Source organism: Indicator indicator, chromosome 21, assembly GCF_027791375.1.
Source record: "Indicator indicator isolate 239-I01 chromosome 21, UM_Iind_1.1, whole genome shotgun sequence".
NCBI lineage: Eukaryota > Metazoa > Chordata > Aves > Piciformes > Indicatoridae > Indicator > Indicator indicator.
The window spans coordinates 257,749-277,303 of record NC_072030.1 but is presented as its reverse complement, the minus strand read 5'-3'; the positions used below and the strand labels follow the sequence as shown (position 1 = coordinate 277,303).

The 19,555-nt window shown below is 44.0% G+C and overlaps 1 protein-coding gene across 3 annotated transcripts in view; it reads left to right on the top strand.

Moving 5' to 3' along the window:
- Positions 1–376: 376 nt before the first annotated feature.
- Positions 377–19,555, top strand: part of PPP6R3 (protein phosphatase 6 regulatory subunit 3) — a 63,053-nt gene continuing 43,874 nt past the window's right edge. Inside the window, exons 1-2 of one of the 3 annotated variants that reach the window (XM_054390400.1) lie at positions 377–482; positions 15,834–15,915. The gene's annotated coding sequence lies outside the window, so the exon portion shown is untranslated. Of the gene's footprint in view, positions 483–10,111; positions 10,134–15,833; positions 15,916–19,555 lie in introns of those variants that run through there. The other 2 variants (XM_054390403.1, XM_054390401.1) reach the window with 2 other exon arrangements.

Sequence of the window (19,555 nt, the reverse complement as noted above, 5' to 3'; positions counted from 1 at the left end):
CTGCAGCCTCCCGCCGGGCCCCAGCGCAGGGCTCCGGATTGGGCCGACAGGGTTTATTTTTAAAAGGAACCTGCTCTTCCCATTGGGCGAGGGAAACGTCTGTCAGGGTGACGTTTCCCTCTTGCCGAGTCGGGAAGGTGGGACGCAAGATGCGCCCGCCCCATGCGCTGACTGGCCAGCAGGAAGCCGAGTGCCCGTCCTCACCCCCATTCCACCCTGTTGCAGTCCCTTTGCCGAGTGACTGACATCCACTAGACTGCCAGTGAGAAGCCGGGCTCCGCACAGCACCAATAGAAAGGCTGGAACCGAGAAGGAGGGCGGTTCCGGGGTGGTATGATTGGCAGGCGGGGCGGGGGGAGAGGAGGGCTCGCAGGAGCTGATATGTCCGCCATCTTGAAGCGTCGGTGATGGTGGCAAGCGGTGCCTTTCCTGCCTGAGCCGAGGCAGCCCAAGGCCTGTGGTGGGGCTGCGCGCTTGCCGAGGTATAGGCGGATAGCAGCGAGCCCTACCTGCCACCGCTTCGAGCGGGCCAGCGCTTCGGTGGCAGCTCCTGTCCGGCGGAGCAGGCCTGGTGTCCACTCCCTTCGCGCGGGGGGCTCTGGATGCTTCTAGGGTGCCGTGGGGCTGGGGCCTGGGGAGGGCTGCTGGGGACTGTCGTGTGCGGTGCCCTTCGCACGTACATCACTGAGTGCGGGGTGCCCGGGCCAGGCGCGGCAGGCCACGGCGCGGCTGTGGGGTGCCGCGGGCCTGGGCGCGGCGAGGAAGGCCCGCGCCGCGGTGGAGAGAGCCTTTCCCCGCCCGTCGCCTCTTTCTTTCCGTGCCCGTGACACTGGATCCTCGCAGCTGCCTCCAGATTTCTTCATGGTAGCTGGGGCGCTTCATCCTAGGTGGGGAGCCGGCTGGGAGCCGTGGAGGGGCGGAAACGCCGCGGCCGTGCCATGGTAGTTTTTGGGCGCGGAGTGCTTGCGGCTTCGTGGGGTGCGGAGCACGTCGTGGCGCGGTGGGGTATGGTGGACGGTGCGATGTTCCCCGGTAGACTGGTGAAGCTCTAAACTAGGTGAAATGTTTTGTCGGAATGGGGGAAGCTGTTTTCACTACTTCATTCCCTAGCAGTCGCTCCTGTTGTTGCTGTAACGTACAGAACTTTATTCTGGCTTCACTGCTATGTCTCGGTAGCACAAGCCTTGCTCTGCTCTCGACAGAGGAGCCTTGCTGAATTGGTGTTGCATTCCCTTTCCTCCTTTAAAATCGGTTCCTCAGTGTTCCTATGAGGACACTGCCTTTTTTTGTTGTTGCTGTTGCTTGTGGGGTGTTCGGTTGGTTGGTTTTGGTTTTAGTAAGGCAGCTTCTTTCGAGAGCAGAGCAGCGTTTGGGTAAGCTTTAACTGCTCTTAAGTACACGTGACAGGTCGTTTTGCTTTAGTTGCTAAGAACTTCTCGAAGAGGGAATTAGTTTTTAAGTCTTGTAAGACATAAAGGCTAAAGTTCATCTCTATCGAGATACTGTTTAAATTAGTACAGTAAAACGCTTTGAATAGGTGGGTGGCTCTTCTAAAAACCTATTCTGAGCGGAAAAGTACAGAAAACTTATGGGTGGAACACTTTAGGAAGTGTGCCTTTTGAGATGTTGACAAGTTGAGAGGTCTGTTACTTCTAGTGATATTACTTACGTCTAAAATCTTCAGTGGAAGAAGTCAAAATATTCTAACAGTGGAGTGTGTTTTTGATGTTGGTGGGGTTCTTGTGTGGGGTTTTTTGTTTATTTGAGGTGTTTTGTTTTAAAATTATGAATATTAAGCTGGTCTAAAATTTCCAGGTAGTGTATACCAAGTAGCTTGTGAATTGCACAAACTTACACTTGTGTGTTGTTTTTTTTTTTTTTTTCTTTCTGGAGTGCTGAAAGATGAGAATCTTCCTGTTTCAGTGCTCCAGATTAGTGCAGTTACTTGAACTGCGATGTCTATTTTCAGTGCACTCTAAGATTCTAGGATTACTTTGCTCTACATTAGTTATGTTTGTCAGTAGGGAGGCAGGGACTATAGCTTGAAAGAGTCTTTATTATACAAACATAAAAGAACATTATAGAAATATCTTTCAATATATAACTTACTAGTGAGAGTTCTCACAAATGTGATTTCTTGACAGTCTGTAGTTCTCAGTACTTAAGTTTGCTTAGGGGTTTGTTTCCTCCAACCTAGGATACTGCTTCAAGGTAACTGATACTTAGTTGCTTTCTGTGTAAAAAGCAGAATATGTTATCAGTATTCAGTCCTGCACTTTGAGTTGATAAAGGACTCTCCCACTAGAATATTTTAGTTTGGCTAGAGGACCTGCTGGGGCCTCTCTAACAGTAGTGCATTATAGCTTCTTTGCAAAACTTGGTTTTAGATGGAAACTGATGTGATTATTATCTTTGGATTCTTTTATAAATCCACTAGCCATTATTATTCCCTTATGGAAGTAAAGATACTAAATACTTTATCTCATCCCAATTTTTCCTGCAAACTGTTCAGCATACTTCTATTTCTTGCTAAAGTGTGAAAATGTGACAGTGTGTAAAGTGTGCTTTCTATCCCCTCTCCTTTGCAGTGGACAGAGGTGATGTTCTAGCCTGTACACCAAGCACAGAATCAGATGATGTTCTAAGAGTGAAAGTCAAGTGAATTAGTAGAGCAGGGTCTGAATTAGCAGTACTAAAGCAGAAAATTATAGATGTGGGTTTAGTATTAACAGATGGTTACAGAGTGAACTGTTACTGTTACGGCTCAACAGCTTTGCCTCTCTCCTCAGCTTAAGCTCGAAATACGCTTACTGTGAAACACTGAAGAACTGGCTAAACCCCAATAGCTGTGGGACTGAAACAGAAGAGAGAAATGCTTTGAAGAACTGTTTGGTCCACTCTTCTTTATCTCTATTGATGTCCTCCTTCATCCAAGTGCTTAAAACACTTTGAATTCTTGGCTTTGTATCAGTATATTGAAATAAGGTATTTTCTGGCTTCAGCCTTCCAGCATACTACCTAGTGTCTGCATAGGTGGGTGTCTTATGTATCCACTGTTCATATGACTGGGTTAATTTATGACTTTTGAAGGTTAAGGTGGAAGCCATGGCTTTTCTGCTTGTGTGCAAGAGGAGCTAGTGTGGGTATGGTGATGGGTTTCTCTAGTGAAGTAGGGTGTCTTAAGCCTGTTGTCTGCTGCCTAGATTTAGCTCTGTACGTTTAGAAGTAGTGTGTTATTTCAAAGTATTTCATCCAGATTCTAGAACACCAGATGTCTGACTGGATTGTCAGAGCCAGATATGGAGCCCTTGGTTTTGGCATAACTTTCTGCAATAGAACAAGTAGGGATGAATGAGAAATATCTTGCTTGTCTCATTCTGTCAAGTTGGAGGAAGGGGGCAAAGAACTTGGAAAACTCTTTAGTTTGATCCAGGTATTTTTGAAGTGGGAGACAAGCCTGAAAGATAATCCAAAAATTCATAGGGAATACAAGCATAATATCAAACTCTGCACAGCATGCTTAATTGTTGGTTGGGGTGCCAACAAGTGTTTTAGAAACCGTATGCTACTAAGCAACTGAAGGAAAATGTTTTTCTGCTCTTGGATATTACATGCAGCTGTATCGCTAGCTTGGGACCCTTCTCAGGAAGTAGGATAGACTGAATTGATAAGATTGGGAAGGCATTTGGTACAAGCTGTTAACAGTTTACTTGTTTATGGCGTAGTTCCTCGCACAATATTGAGAAAAAAATCTGTTGCTGTAAAGTAGAGGACTCCTCATGACCTCTCTATTTAATAACTTCTAAAAAGCTTCTTGGCACTTTATGGAAGTGTGTGATTTGGATTGGGTGAAAAAACTCCCAGCTAACACTCTGACTCAGGTTTCTTATTGCTGTTACTCTTGTGTGATCATTCCATAATCCTGTTAAATGGATGTATCTTTTCTTCTTCCTTGGGACTTAAAAACTTGGAGTGCTTATTCAGAGAATCTATGCAATGTGTTGTGGGGCAGCAGTAGAAAAGGGCCTCAGAGTACAACTGTGATGCAAAGCTGTGATACACGTCACCGCTCCAGAGTCTTAGGCATGTTGGCAACGTGGATAAGAAGGGCATCTAAGAAGCCGGTAGTGAGGATTTGGTTGAAGATGTGAATGGAGGCAGAACTGATTAAGAAATGTGTGTACACACAAGCAGAAACTACCGCATAGTGAGATTTGATAGTTGGTTAGTTTCCTTGGAGGATGTTTTGAGAAGCTTCCTGCTTCCTTTCGAATGAAGTGATTCCAAGTGCTTACATAGTGTTGAGTTGTACATAGCCTAGTGGTCTCCTTCCTGTGACCTCTTGGTCTTCTCAGACATGAGCACTGACAGACTGTAGGCCAGCTCCTGTCAGTGGTGCCAAAAAAGCCTTTTAAAGGTGAGGAAAACTCTAAACCTATTTTTTGATGATCAGGCAGGTCCTGGGTGAGCCCTGTTAAAGGGCCATGTGATTTCCAGTTTGGTAACAAAACATAGTTGGACTGACAGTGGAAACTCCCTTATTTATTTATTTTAGGAAAAGCTAGTGACTAGTTTCTGAGTTTATTGGATACCTCCTAGAATGTAGCAAGCAGTTCCAATACTGAAAGCATTCTTGTCACTGGGAATCGAGTGAACCCTTGGCCTATTTTCTCTCTCCTAAGTAGTGTCACAGTCCCCACTTTCAATGTCCATAGGTAGAATTTCTAACTGGATCTGGATATACGAAGTAAGATTCTATTGTCTTCAAATTTAACTGAAGCTAGAGGTTTTTGGAGTGGAACTCATTATTTCCTAAACTATTAGTAGAGAGGAAGAGGCTTTCCGTAAACGTATGTTGTGAGCATAAGACTCCAGCCCTCAGTTGGGTGATGCACAAATCTCATTTGTAGTGGTGTCTGAATTGATAAATCAAAAGCAAGTGAAGCGTTTTGCCTGCCTGTGCGTGACAGGAAGTTTTTTTTCTGGACTGTTGGTGAAGCAGTCAGTTCTTGCTTTTGGCTGTGACAACCAAGCAGTCATCAAAGGATTCTCTCTGTTTTTACTTGATGATGGACTCCCTGTTAGAGCTCCAAGCCGCATTTAATGGTAAGAACATGAGGTACACTGGACATTGTATTTACATGAAATACCTGATAAAGGAGAGGTGGTAAAGTTAACAATGCTGAGAGGTCTGCATTTCTTAATGGTTAACATAAACTAAATGTGTCTTTTCATGCTGCTTGCCTTTGCTGTAGTGATCACTATGTTGATTTGGTTTTAACAAGTGGTGTTTCAGAGAAGGGAAGTGGAAGATTTAAAGGCAATGGAGGTAAAACTCCAGTAGTTGGTGAATGGTAGTGGAAGATCTGCAGCACAACTTGTCAAGCTCTGTCATGCTGTGAGTTGATAATGGCATTCAGTGCTTAGTTTAAACAGGTACCTGTAAAACTTCACAGTTCCTTTTGGCATTACTGAGGCCATCCTTTTGCTTCTCTAGAGTCATGGGATGGCTTTCTTAATTTTAAAAAGGATTTACTTTGCTATCAGATTATGAAAGCTTTGTCTTGTTCTTTGTTGTCCTGTGGGGTTTTGTTTTGTTTTGGTTTTTTTTTTGTCTAGTAATACCAGCAGTGTGTGATTGAGGACTAAACTTATTCTTTCTGAACCCACTATGAGTGTTTGCTTCTGTTTAGTAGTATTTAGTAGTTGTGCCAAGTGCAGTTGTCTTATGATTTCAATCATAGATGGGCACATTATTTTTTCTGTCTCTCTGTTCCAGTATGCTCTTCTGCTGGACTTTAGTATTTATTTTTTGTGAAAGGTTGAAAAGAACAAAAGAACCAGCCACACCTAGCTTGCCTTACTTCAAAAATGCAATTTATAAATCAAATTTAATCCTTAACTTGCCTGTTACTCAATAGGGAGTTTAGTTGCCACACTGGAATTGTAGAGATGGGATGTCAAAGGCAGACCAAAGAACAAAATACAAATGTGAATCTCTTCCATGTGTGGGTGTCCGTGGAAGAGGCTTTGGAGTTGGAAAAAACCCTAGGTTTTTATAACATGGGAAAGGCCTGGGGTGCCTATCTCCTTCTAGGAAGCTGGCTTCCTTTTAAGATGTAGCAGAAAGCCATGATTTTTGTAATGGTTTTATAAGTAGATTTGTTTCTGAAATATACTGGTCCAATCTTTCTTTTCTCCAGACTGGGGAATTCTGAAGATTAGCTCACTCTCCTTGGAACAATGCTAGCTGTAAGGCTGGGGACTAGAATGCAGAGGGACTGCTCTTTCCACACCCATGGTGAAGCTATGGCCCCCTGTGCAGCCAATAATGGAATTAATAGATATAATAGAAGACTTGTAACTACAGTACTGGCCTTATCCTCATGACAGGGAGGGATTAGACATCTCAATGGCTATAGTTTTTAATTCATAGAAAGTGAAGATGAGTGTGAAGATTTAAGGCCTTCTCTGGAAATGTGGTGGTATGTAGTGGAACTACGGAGCAGCAGAATTCAAATAAAAATGGTAAATGTGTTTTGCTGTTGAATTTTTAGGGGGGGGGGAAGGTTCTCAAATTTTTTGTTTCTGTAGGGAAAGCTCTAAGCAACAGTCAATGAATCTGTTCCTCTCAAAGCTAAAAGCAAACTGGTAGTCGATGGAAAGGGAAAGATAGGAAGTTGTTTGGCTTTAGGGTTTCTTTTTTAATTGCAGCTAAGCTACCTGTAAAGTTTTGCTTCTAGGCTTTCAAGTGTTTCAGACCAACTTAGTTTCTGTGCCACTTTTTGCACTGGTGATTTGACTTAGTTGACCTTAGTAATAAGACTATGTGAAAAAAGTCTCTGGAACCTCAAATGTTACTGAAAAGGATAGCATACTGAAGTTTGGGTTTTTAAGTAATTTGACTTCTAAGTTTTTATTCAATGGGGTATTACTTTTTAAGGCTATATCATGTAATGCTGTTACTAACATGGGACCATTTAAAGTTCTGAGCTAGCATTTCAAATGGCTTGCTTTGTTTGCCAAATCTTTAGTAGCTGTAAGACACAGAAGTGTCAATGGATGTTTGGGTAACTATTTGTCTTGCATTTGGATTAATTATTTCATTGTTTCCTAGCTAGTAACACTTGGTGAGAGTTGAGAACTCTTGCAGTGAGGGAAAACTTGACAAGACAGCAGATCAAATGTGGTGATTCTGCCACTTAACTCTGGTGAGACCTCACCTGGAGTACTGACTCCATGTCTGGAGTCCTCAATATAGGAAGGACATGGAGCTGATGGAGCAGGTCCAGAGGAGGGCAAGGCAAATGATCAGGGGTTGGAGCACCTCTGCTATGAAGACAGGCTGAGGGAGCTGGGGTTGTTCAGCCTGGAAAAGAGGAGACTGGGGAGCCCTAATAGTGGCTTTCCAGTATCTCAAGGGAGCCTACAAGAAGGATGGAGAGAGACTGTTTGCAAAGGCCTGCAGTGACAGGATGAAGGGTACTGGCTTTAAACTCGAGAAGAGCAGGTTTAGATTGGATGTGAGGAACAAGTGATTTATCACGAGGGTAGTGTAACACTGGAACAGATTGCCCAGGGATGTGGTTGAGGCCCCATCCCTGGAGATATTCACGGTGAGGCTGGACAGGGCTCTGGGCAACCTGATCTAGTTGGGGATGTCCCTGTTGACTGCAGAGGGAGTTGGACTGGATGAGCTTTGGAGGTCCCTTCCAACCCAAACTATTCTACAATATATTGGTATCTAGAGAAAGCTTGTAGGAAGGAGTGGATGCTAGACATATTTTGTTGAATTATTGTGTAGTCCTATCTTGAAGGGTATCAAGGAAATGAGAGAAGAGCCAGTTAAAATAATTGTCATTCCAGAACAACATTTTATCCCTAAACCATGGCATCTTGCTTGGATGGTGCTCTTAAACTCTGTTTGCATGTATATATTAGTGCAGTTACTGTATTGCATAGCTGATGATCACTTTGGTGTAAAGATTTAGAATACAAAAGTAATCTCCCTTTGAAAACAGTTTTGATTTTAGAAGTGCTACTAAATCTTCAAGGTAGACTTGACTTGTAGTGTGCCACTTTTGACTGGGATAGACACCGTAACAAATGTACTCTCTCGCTCCAGAGAAGCATTGAAAGAGAGCTTGAAAAAGATTAGTTTGAAGACTACAGAGAAAAGAGAGAAGCTTTGGCATTTCCATATGAAACTTAAGCTTTTTCTTAAGTAGGGTGTGTTGCAGTGGAAGAAGGTGGCTTACTCTGCTAAGCAATCTTGATTTTATTATAGTTAGTGTATTTTCTATCAAAAGAAGAGTTTCATGGGGAAGGCATGCTTATATTTAGTGAAGGTGGCAGCAATGTCTGTGTGTGAAAAATGTGGTGTAATTGCAGTGTGCATAGTGTGCAGGAAGCACCGCAAGGTAGAACTTGGATTGCTGGAGTGATTTGCTGCAATTTCCTGGTTTGGCAGGGGGGTTGGACTAGGTGATCTCTCAAGGTCCGTTCCAGCCCCTAACATTCTGTGATTCTGTAATATTGCTTGGGGAGTGGAGGAAAGAGGAATAAAGATGAGATTGGCTTAATAGCCACTTCAAACTCCTAAATGCAGAATACCTTCTCAGTGATCTTCTGTTACTTTGCAGGGTTTCTGATTTCTCTTTATAACTTATTTTTGCCTATACCCAAATAACAATCATAGTTATTGTTTGAAGTTATGTAGGTGAGACTTGATGAAATCATCTCATTCAAAGCAACGTTTTCTTAGTTTTGTAAGCTGAGTCTCTTGGAAATGTAAAGCTCATGCCTGAGTCTCTAGTTGCTCTCTGTAGTGCTGTGTGCTCCTTGTTTAAGGTGGGGCAGGGGGCTTTCCAGTGCTTCATATTACAGAATACTGTGGCAAGAGGCTTGTGGAGTACGTGTGATCTCTGATAATGAAGATTATCACTGAATCTTTGAGTGCGAAGGTAGCCCAACTCTTTGGTTAGCCTCGAGTACTTAATTGATGTTCCATGTGTATCAAGGTCTTTTTCTTTTCGACCTGCCTCTTCTCAGGATCTCTGGAGAAACACTTACAATGACTGTTTACCTGAACATGTGGAATATGCTCTGTGAAGGTGGGGACGGTGTTCTTCCTTGGTTAAAGACTCAGCTAAGGCCATAACTTAGGCACTAAACTGGGTGAGATTCCAGGTGGCACTAAATCATTTGTCTCAATGCAGATACCAAAATTTAGGTAAGCAAGTGTGGTCACTTCCCTTGTACTCAGGTGCTGCAGCTGTATTTTGTCTCTTGCTTGACACAGAAGTAGCTTTTCTACTTGTCTTAGGGGTTGTATTGGTAAACATGAAAATCCAGGTATTGTAGAAGTAAGCATTGATTTGGCTTAAGCTTTTTGGTAAGTGAAGCCAAATTAGTAGTATTTCCCCAAGAGTAAATCAAAATCAAACCCAAAGATTTGTCATAACCTGCTTACATTAAAAAGGAAAACAAAAATTTAAGGTATTGAACCTGCATAGTCTGTGAAGAATGTTAGGAATTGGAACTTTGTTTGAAAAACAAAATGTGTTTGTGACCCTGCCAGGTTGGGGGAGCAACAGCCAATCTATGAGTGCAGGCTGGCTTGGTTAGTTCTGACAGGCTTTGTAGGGTATGCTACCACAGAGGTCACAGGGTTTATATGTAGTGGCTGAGTTCTGGATATCCTAATTAAAAGGACAGTCCTGCCTGACATTGTAAAAATATGTGGCTGCGAGACTGATGTCAATATTTCTGTAAATGTCAGTATCAAGAAAAGGAGAAAGATGATCTTGCCCCCAGCTTTTAACTAATACAGTGCAGGTAACCTGTGGTGGAAGTGCTGGTTAGCTGAAAACAGGCCTAGGGAACCTTTGAGAGAAAGTGAAGGGTCAAGCAAGAAGTGACAAGCAGTTTTGGGTTTCACTTTCAGGTTGCTGTCTTAATGTGAAAGTCTAATGTGAAGATCCGCTCTGATTCTGGCAGCAGCTATAGCTGATGAGCTTCAGGAGGCAAAACATTGGCAAGCTTCTTGAGGCTCCTGACCTCTACTTCTGAACTGTGAACAATCTTAAGTTTTCTTTTTTACAAGACTAGGATTTTGCATTAAAAAAAAAGAGGTAAGCACAAAATCTTAATGCACTGTCTAAAAGCTGCTGAAGCAAGGAGCTTTCTTTTACTTTCTTCTGTCTCTGTGCACATCAAAATTTGATTTGTGTTCAACTTTCAAGGTGTAATCAATAAGGTGAGAAAGATGAGCTTAAAGCAGTTACCGTTGCTGATTTCTATGTTTCCAGAATAGCAGTGTGGGATTTCAGGACTCCTTTATACTTGCAGATGATCGGATGGTTGAGACAATAGTAGGACTGGTGGTTAAGGAGCCAATGAGGTGTGCTGCTGGAACTTGTATTCATGAACAAAGATCTGGCTGGGGGCAGCCTTGGCTATAGCCATCATGACATGGTAGAGTTCAGTATCACATGAGGAAGAAGCAGGACAATAAATACGATTGCAACCCTGGACTTCAGGAGAACTAACTTTGTCCTCTTCAAAGACCTACTTGGAGGAATTCTGTGGGCTAGAACTCTAGAGGGAGGGAGACCCAGGAGCTCTGGTTTAGTATTCAAGCACCATCTCCTCCGAGCTCAAGAGAGGTTCATTCCTTCAAGTAAAAAAAATTGGGTAGAGGAGGCAGGAGACCTGCATGGATGATCAAGGAGGTGCTGCGTAAACTTGTATGGAAGAAAGATGTTCACAGTGTGTGGAAAAAGCGGACAGGTCACGTGGGAGGACAAAAGGGATGTCATCAGGGAATGTAGGGGTGCAAAAAGGTAGGCCAAAGCCCTCTGGCAATTAAATCTGGCAAAGGAAGTAAAAGAGAACAAGAGCTTCTTCCTATCCATCAGCAGTGAAAGGAAAAACAGGGAAAATGTGGGCCCACTGCTGAATGAGGTGGAAGACCTGGTGATAAAGCATGCAGAGAAGGTGTAGTTACTGAATGCCATCTGTGCTTCAGTGTTTACTGCTAGGACCAGTCCCTAGGAATTGCAGATCCTGGAGAGAAGGCCTGGAGGAAGGAAGGCTCTTCACTGTTCAGTGATGACTGGGTCAGAGGTATTTGGGCAGACTGAACACGCACAAATCTCTGGGCCCTGATGGTCTGCATTACAAGTGCTGAGGAGATGGCTGATAGTGTTGTTGTGCCACTGTCCATCATTTTTGAAAGATCATGGAGAACAAAGGAGGTGCCTGAGGACTGGAAGAAAGCCAGTGTCACTACAGTCTTCATAAAGGACAAGAAGGACCCGGGAAACTACAGGACAGTCAGCCTCACCTCCATCCCTGGAAAGGTGATGGAGCAGCTGTTTATGGAGGTCATCCCTAATTGTGGAGGAAGAGAAGGTTGTCAGGAATAGCCAGCATGGATTTATATGGATCATGTTTGGCTAATGTGGTGGTGCTCTGTGATGGGATGACTGAATGGGGAGATGCAGGGAGAGCGGTGGATGGTGTCTGCCTTGACTTCAGCAGGGTTTTGGACACTGTCTCCCATAACATCCTCCTAAATGAGCTCAGGAAGTGCAGGTTAGAAGAGTGGACAGTGAGGTGCATTGAGAAGTGGCTGATGATGGTTGTGATGCCATCCAGCGAGACCTGGACAGGCTGGAGAGTTGGGCAAAGAGAATATCATGAAGTTCACCAAGGGCCAGTGTAGACTCCTGCACCTGAGGAAGAACAACTCCTGCAGCAGTACAGGTGAGGGATTGGCTTGCTGAAAGCAGCTCCAAGGAGAAGGACCTTGGTATCCTTGTGGACAATAGATTCTACACGGGACAGCAATATGCCCCTGTGGCCAAGGCGGCCAATGGTGGCATGCATCTAGAGGTGTGTGACCAGGAGTTTCTCCTCCCCCTTTACCTCTGCTGTAGTGAGGCCACATCTGGAGTACTGTGTCTAGTTCTAGGATCAGCTTTTCAAGGGATGCAGGGATATACAGGAGAGAGTCCAGTGGAGGGTAGTGAGGATGATGAAGGGCCTGGAACATCTGTCTGATGAGGAAGGACCTGGGGCTGTTTAGCCTGGAGAAAAGAAGGCTGAGAGGATATCTGATCAGTGTTTAGAAATACATTAAGGGTGGGTGTCAAGAAGGGGTCAGGCTCTTTTCACTGGTGCCCACTGATAGGTTGAGGGGCAGTGAATACAAACTGGAACCCAGGAAGTTCCACCTCAACATGAGGAAATAATTTTCTGTTGTGAGGCTGCTGGAGGCCTGGAGCAGGCTGCCCAGAGAGGTTGTGGATTCTCCTCTGGAGATTTTCCAACTCCACCTGGATGTGTTCCTGTGTGACCTGCCCTAGCTGACTCTGCTCTGGCAGAGGGGTCAGACTTCATCTCCAGAGGTCTCTCCCAACCACTACCATTCTGTGAGGTGATGTTGCATTTTCCAAATTAAGCCTTCCACATCTTGTTCTTATTTCTCATCAGATTCAGAAGAGCTCTTCTTTGCAGTCTTGCAGCAGGCCTAAGGTGCTATAATTTGGGGCAAAGTTGAAAGCAACAAAAAGCCTGGTTGCCCTGTCTGTAATGGTGTGTTCCCTCACCATGCTGACCTTGGTGATTGACAGACCCTTTTGGCTGTTTCAGCATGTGAACTTGCGAGAAAAGCTCCTTCCCTTCTCACTCCACCCACTGCCTTTGTCACCTCTTAAAGCATGCTTTTCAGTCAGAAGAGGCTTGGCAGAAGCGTGCTGGGCAGCCAACAGGGAGGCTGCATGGCAAAGGGTAGTGCAGGGCTTCTCTGCCTGGCTAGTTTAGAGTCCTGTAGCACTTCTGTCAGACTGGATAGGCTGCAGTCCTGGGCCTCATTCTGAGTGCCCTTGAAGCTAGGTGCTTAGAGCTGATAGCAAAGCATTCAATGTTTAAGTCCCAGTGTAAGTGAGCTGCTTCTGAGTATCCAAAAGCTGCCTTGGTTATTGTGCAGTTGTTATGCACTTCATCAGTTTACAAATCAAAACTCTGGACTGCATCAGCTCTGCTGATTTCTGTACCCTGCAGCTAGTTCCACCCTATCAAATTCATGGTGCTGGGCATTTGAAGGTCAAGTTTCTTTTATTGGAAGACCATCTACCCAAGGGTTGCTTGAAGTTATTTGGAAGAGAGGTTCTGATAACTTCTATACTAAGACCCAAGACATGAGTGTAATAAGGACAGGCTTTCTCTGCTTTTTTCACCAGACATTTGGAGAGGTGGAGGTAAGGAACAATGAGAAGTCTTAACTAATGATTTCAGTCTCTGCCTTCAGCATTAACATTAAATAGTTCTGTACTGCTAGACTATAACTTCTCTGGGGAATCTTTCTGGGCTGGTAAGCCAGTGGGAAAAGGTAAAAAGATCACCTATTTTTGCATTTAGCACAGGGTTGTATAAAAGCACTTGTACTTGTGCTGAGTGCAGTGTGGCCTGGAGGGAAAGTGGAGCCAAACCCTGCAGTGGCCCTTGCTCTCCATTATTAATTGCAGTCCAGACACCTTCATTGTTCTGAAGAAATGTTGGTATTCTGCAGTTGGTTTTGTCAAACTGTTTTTGTCAATTGTCAAATTGTCAAACTAATTGCCTTCAGGGTGGAGATGTGGGGACTGAAAAAAAAAAAAACCCACACACCAAACCAACCAACCAACCAACTGGATGTGTTTTTTTCCTTTGAGGTTTATTTATGTTGCAAAAAAAAAAAAAAAAGTCTCCTCACTGCAAGAGAGACATTGAGGGGCTGGAGCCTGTCCCAAGAAGGGCTGGAGAAGGGCCTGGAGCCCCTGGGCTAGAGGAGGGGCTGAGGGAGCTGGGGATGTTCAGGCTGGAGAAGAGGAGGTTGAGGGGAGACCTCATTGCTCTCTACAGCTCCCTGCTGGCAACTGAAACCTCTGGGGACAATATGTGGAGAGTTTGTAAACACTTTCTGGAGTGCATTAAACTAGGCAGGCTTATTTTGCTTCCATGTGGTGTAGCTGCGGAGGTGATGCACTTTCCCTTTTTGGAACTCTGCTTTGGAACATAAGAGTGCATTTCAAATGCAGAAATGATAATCAAGGAAACTTTAGTAAAGGAGACTAAGCCAAGGAAGCTTTACTATCTCTGCTCTTGTTAGTCACATGGCTCATAAGGGGTTGGTAGATGTACCAGACATGTAGGCTTGAGGGTCTATGGGCGAGAGACTCGTGTGACATTTGGAAGTATCGCGCTCAATGTATTGCATTGACTTTCAGGTCATGGGTGCGGGGCTTACTAAAGTAGCCTTGCAGAAGTTTGTGTTCAGTGTTTGTGTAGGTTAAGGCTTAGAGTCTTTGTGCTGTTGTGTATAAAATGCAAGTGTGGTGGTTTGGTTCCAGAATTGCTGGAGCTAACAAGCAGCACAGTATTTGAATCCACAAAACTTACTAGCCCTATCAAAGCTAGGGTAAAAATCCCCACTTTTGGGGTATGATTGTTTAATTAGAATTCAAGAGTGTCTTTTAGCTCAAGTGGAATTTACTGGTCTATCCTTTGATTAACAGGCTATCAAATCATCTGCAAAGATCGAGAAACAGCTTTGAAGACAGCTTCTTTAGTACAGAAGATGTAAAGTTTAAATCATTCTTCTCTCTGGCAGAGTACTTTAAGTAGTGGGGTAGAGGCATGGTTTAGTCCTGGGGGTTTCTGTAGCTGAAGATGTGTGTGACAAACTCTGATAGCACAGCTTTTTAGATACTGAGTGGATGAAGGAAATGCAGCTATGCTACCTTTCTTTGCTAGTGATTCCCTTTTTTTTTTTTTTCTGTACAATAATACCCATGTTCTGAAAGAAACAAGCCTTCTCTGTTTTGAAACCTGCATTAAAAAGGCAAAATAAGGTGAATTTTTATATTGGAAATGAATCCCATAGCTGCCAGAAATAGTTACACCAGGAAGCATCAGTTGGTAGATAGGATGCTTTTTCTTGTCAAGTTGGTGTTGCCCAAAGCACAGGCAGTGAGTGTCACTCTGAAGTCCATGTCTCGCTAAACTCTTTCAATGTAAAGCAAAGTCACGCTAAAGAGAGAAACTATGAAAAGCAGAGGTCGTCTTAATGGCGAACTTCAGGTGACTGACTGCTGTCTTAAAACAGCTGATTGCTGTGTACCTCTGTGTGGACTGTTAAACAGATCTCAGATGGGAAGTGTCTGCTGTGTTTATATAGACTCAGGCCACAACAGCAGGTGTTCTTAATGCTTCTGCCTTTATTTTTGTGGAGGGCTCTTCATAAATGAGGTGTTAATGACAGGAATAGTTAGGAGCACAGAAAAGACTCTGGTGAGAAAACTAAGGGGTGTTTCAGATCTGAAGCCCTTAGTGCATATGCAATTGCTGGCATCTCATAGAGAGAGCAAAGCCACTTTGGAACCAAACATGAACCCAGCCAAGTGCAGGCTGTGCAGACAGGTTTACCTCAACGAGGCAATGAAGTTTCTCTCTTTGTTTCCCAAAAGTAAAGGTGAATGTGTGAATTAAAATTGGTTTAAAAATGAGGAAATCTTTCAGGTGGTGCTTTATTCTTGGAGTATGCTGCACTGAACAGACACTTTTTTCCCCAGGAAGTTGTTTCCTTCTTCGGTTCGTGTGTCTTACTCCCTGCAAAGCAATGCCTAGTCCTGATACGGGTGTTGAGCTATTGAACTGAGCCTGTTAACCATATGAAATTATAAAATATTTTTTTTGTCATTGTAGGAAGAAATCTTCTTCATTTAATTCAGTCCTGCTAATACTGTAGATTGAAAGATTTTTATTTCTTTTTTTTTTACTGTTGCCAGGATACCCTGTAATGGGCAAGGAACCTGAGAGAATACAAAGCATTCTGTTTCGTTAACTTTAAAAAACTTTTGTGTTTAACAGGTAAGAAACTATTATATTTCACCTACAGCAGTACATTTAGCTTCTGCATCTGTAAAACCTTATCTTAAATATGAAGTGATTGCTGAATTCCTCTAAGCATTTTGTGTCCTTCATGTCCACTAAAGGCTTATTCTCTAATTTCTGTAGGTTCATATTCTAAAGTCTACCTTGTAAGCTGCTCTTCCTCTTGCAGTCCAGACTTTTGTGGCCTTTCCCTTTCCTTGCAGCTTTTTCTTGCTACTTTCTAGTTGGCTGTTATTACCTTTGTTTTTTTTTAACCCACACTGGTGCTGTTGCACTGTCTTCTTTCTCTGCTCTGCTTTAGCCTTACAATCTAGGGTCATCTAGACACACTGTTGTAGTTACTCTATTTGGTTTACAGGGAACACATTTTAAAGTGTTTTGGGTTTGTGCCAAGAGGTCTATCTGCTGCCCAGCCTCCAAGTCTTTGGAAGACTTTCAAAGCAAATGTTGATGAACTGACATATTAGTTATGAATGATGTTCAGTACTATAGGTTATCATACTCAAGCATGGTCATACCGACTTATGCAGTGAAGTTTTTGGTACTAAGCTGCATGCTTTGGTGTCAAATTGTCTTCTGGGGAACTGTGCATTTTTTAGCTTGCTTTTTACATCTCCCTTTCTCACTATGCAGACATTTAATTTCTGTTTTGAAAATGGAGAATTCAGAATATGAAGAATCTAACAATTCTGTGACCAAGGAACATTTTAAATGTGTAAATCTTTGGCTGTTGAGGTGGAGTTACTAGAAAACAATCTTTCTTGGGCAGTGTCTTGTTTGTAGTGATTACAGGTAGTTAAGATCTATATTTATTAACACTTATTAACTTGGGGTTCGAGATAGTGCGGGAATTGACAAGGATACACTTGTTGGTATAAAACAACTCTCGTAACTTCATTGCAAGCTGTAGATTCCAGCTGATTTTTGTACTGCTGGATGGTTGTGACCTCTTGAAGCTGGAGGGATTGGTTGTCTTTGAGTAAACATTAACTAGTTTGGCCTCGTTTGTGTACTTCAGCACATCATAGTAATTGATTATTAGGGCATTCAGCCATAATGGGGAGTGTGTGTGTATGCATATGGTGGATATGTATTATATAAAAGATTACATATTTATAGGCCTGACCTAGATGGAGGTGCAGCTGGCGTGCATAAATAAGGAGTCAACAAAATATAAGATGCAGGGAGTAAGCCTGCAGGTCAGCCAGAGGTGGAGGCAGGGCCTCTCAGCTGATGCCAAATGTGGAGGCTGGGCTGATGGTAAGGTGCTGACCAGGTGCTCCTGTGATGCTTCATTGATGGTGCCATGAAGGGGAGCCCTGGGCACAGTGTAGTGCAGGTGGACCCATGTCCATCGTTTTTTTCTTGATCTTTGGATGGAGCCATGTCCATGGGCTCCACACTGTCAACCACAGGAAATCGTGGCCATTGCTGCCATGTGGCTGATGGTGCTCCCCTGTCTCCCTGCATTGTCTTCTGTAACTACCTGTCTGCCTTCCCATACAAAAGCAGGTACCCATCTTGCTGCTTTGGGACCTCTTTCTTACAGTCCTTGGAATCTGAGGGCCTTGAAACTCAGTGAGTTGTGGGCCACGTGTCTTACTGGGCCCAGAACAAAAGGCACTGCCACCTCGTGACATCAGAAGTCCCCCATGATGTTGATGCATGTGGCCAAGTGTGGATATGGGAGTTGAAGGAGGTTGTAGCCTGCAAGAGGCCCTGTGGGCGAAGGAGGATGGCTGGGGAAAGCTGAGAGCCCCTTTCTTGGGGATTGCTCCCCTGTGTCCTTTGGCAGTGGCTGAGGGGGAAAGCATCCAGACATCCTGAGGCTGGGAAGGGGAGGTGCAGCTAGTCTGCATGAGGTCTCACAGTGCTCCAGGCAGGAACTGTGGGTTGGTTTGTTTCCCTTTCAGCGCCTTCCCTAGCTTGCCGTGTGCTTTGGAAATGTGAGGAGTGGCCCTCACATGGGGGTGTGGTATGTATTGAACTGCTGAGGCAAAAGCATTGGTATCTTCAGTTCTGTTGAATTCCTTTCCATTTCAAACCATCTTTTGGCTCTCTCCTTCACAAAGCTGCTTGAAACTTCACCAACTTCTAATAATAAAAGTCTGATTGTTAGTAATGGAGTATTTCTCAAGCTCGTTTCTACCAAGGCTGAACGCTGTTCAGACACTGAAGAGACTGCTACAGTTTACTGTGTTCACATCAGATTTTGTTCTGTGTGAAATTGATCATTTTGTTCAAGAAATGTAGAAACTGTACCATAAAAACTCTCCTGAATGACTACTTTCATTATTTCTTTTTATTTATTTATTATTTGTTATTGCTGGATGTAATGTCAAGTAATACAGTGAAATCTAGGGACTTGGAACAGTAACACTTCCTAGTTAATAACACAGCAAACCTCACTGCTTTCATTTAAAACAGAATTACTTTCAAATAGGCTTCTGGGTAAGTACGGTCTGTTGGAAGTGTTTAGAAATAAAGCTAACACACAGTTGACAGCAGAGTTTTATACTACTTAAAAACTGCCACTTTAAATAGGGTAGAAGACAATCCATTATTTTTTCCCCCTGCACTCTCAATGCAGAAGCAGCAATGTGTGTTTGTTTTATGTGAGATTTGTTCTTGCATTCATCAAGTGGAAGAAGAGAATTCAGTTAAAGCATAGCTGGGTATTGCTGTTGCCAAGGCTCAGGGCTGAGCCAGCCACAACAAATGCTGGCAAATGCTCTTCATGAACCCCTCTCCTTTACAAAAGGTAAGAGAAAGGGGAAAAGGGAGTGAGCCTGATGGGCTAGGAAAGAAACTGAATGAGCTGGGATGAAAATAAGAAGCAATCCAATGAAACGGAGACAGAGATGCAAATCAACATGGAACCCAGCCCCTGATGGCAATGACAGCACCGTTGACACCACTGCTGCTGTCGGCAGGCACTGAGCAAGTCCAGGACTTCACTTAACAGCAGACAGGAACTGGATTCAGAATCAGAAGGCAGAAGGGATAGAGTCCTGCTGGGACACTGGCCAGAGAAGAAGCTTGACCCTGGGGATCCCTCAGCTTGCTCCTGAAGTTGCCCTCCATGGGCTGCAATCCCTTGGTGGGCAGTTGAGGGTCACCTGTACTGTCTGTTCCTCCCTACAGCTGCTACCTCTGCCTTCCTGCTCCCCAAGGTGTGGCACAAGCTGTGCAATGCCTTGGTGTGCTCAGGAGCAAGTCTCAGACAGAGGCTTTCTGCAGCCCAGCCCTTGGCAGGAGCTGTCCCCAGCAGTTTCTCCCTGTTAGGAGCAGCCCCTGGCTGTGCCAAGCTGCCCTGAGCTGCAGAAAGTGCCTCAGTGAGCAGGGCCTGAGCTGGGCAGGGCCAGCACTGAGCAGAGCTGGCTTTCGGCTGGCTCACAGCAGAACAACTATAAATGACTATCACTTTATGGAAATGAACTATTTTGGTTCAGATCTTCATGCCAGAATGCAGATGTCTTTCTGGTTTTGCAATTTTCTGTTCAGCCTGCCTTTGGTTGCAGGCTGAACGCGGAAGTACTGGATGCCTCTGTAATGGCCCTTGGAATATTTAATACTGTGAGAAGTGGTGCCCCAGCCTGCAAAGGACAGGCAGTTT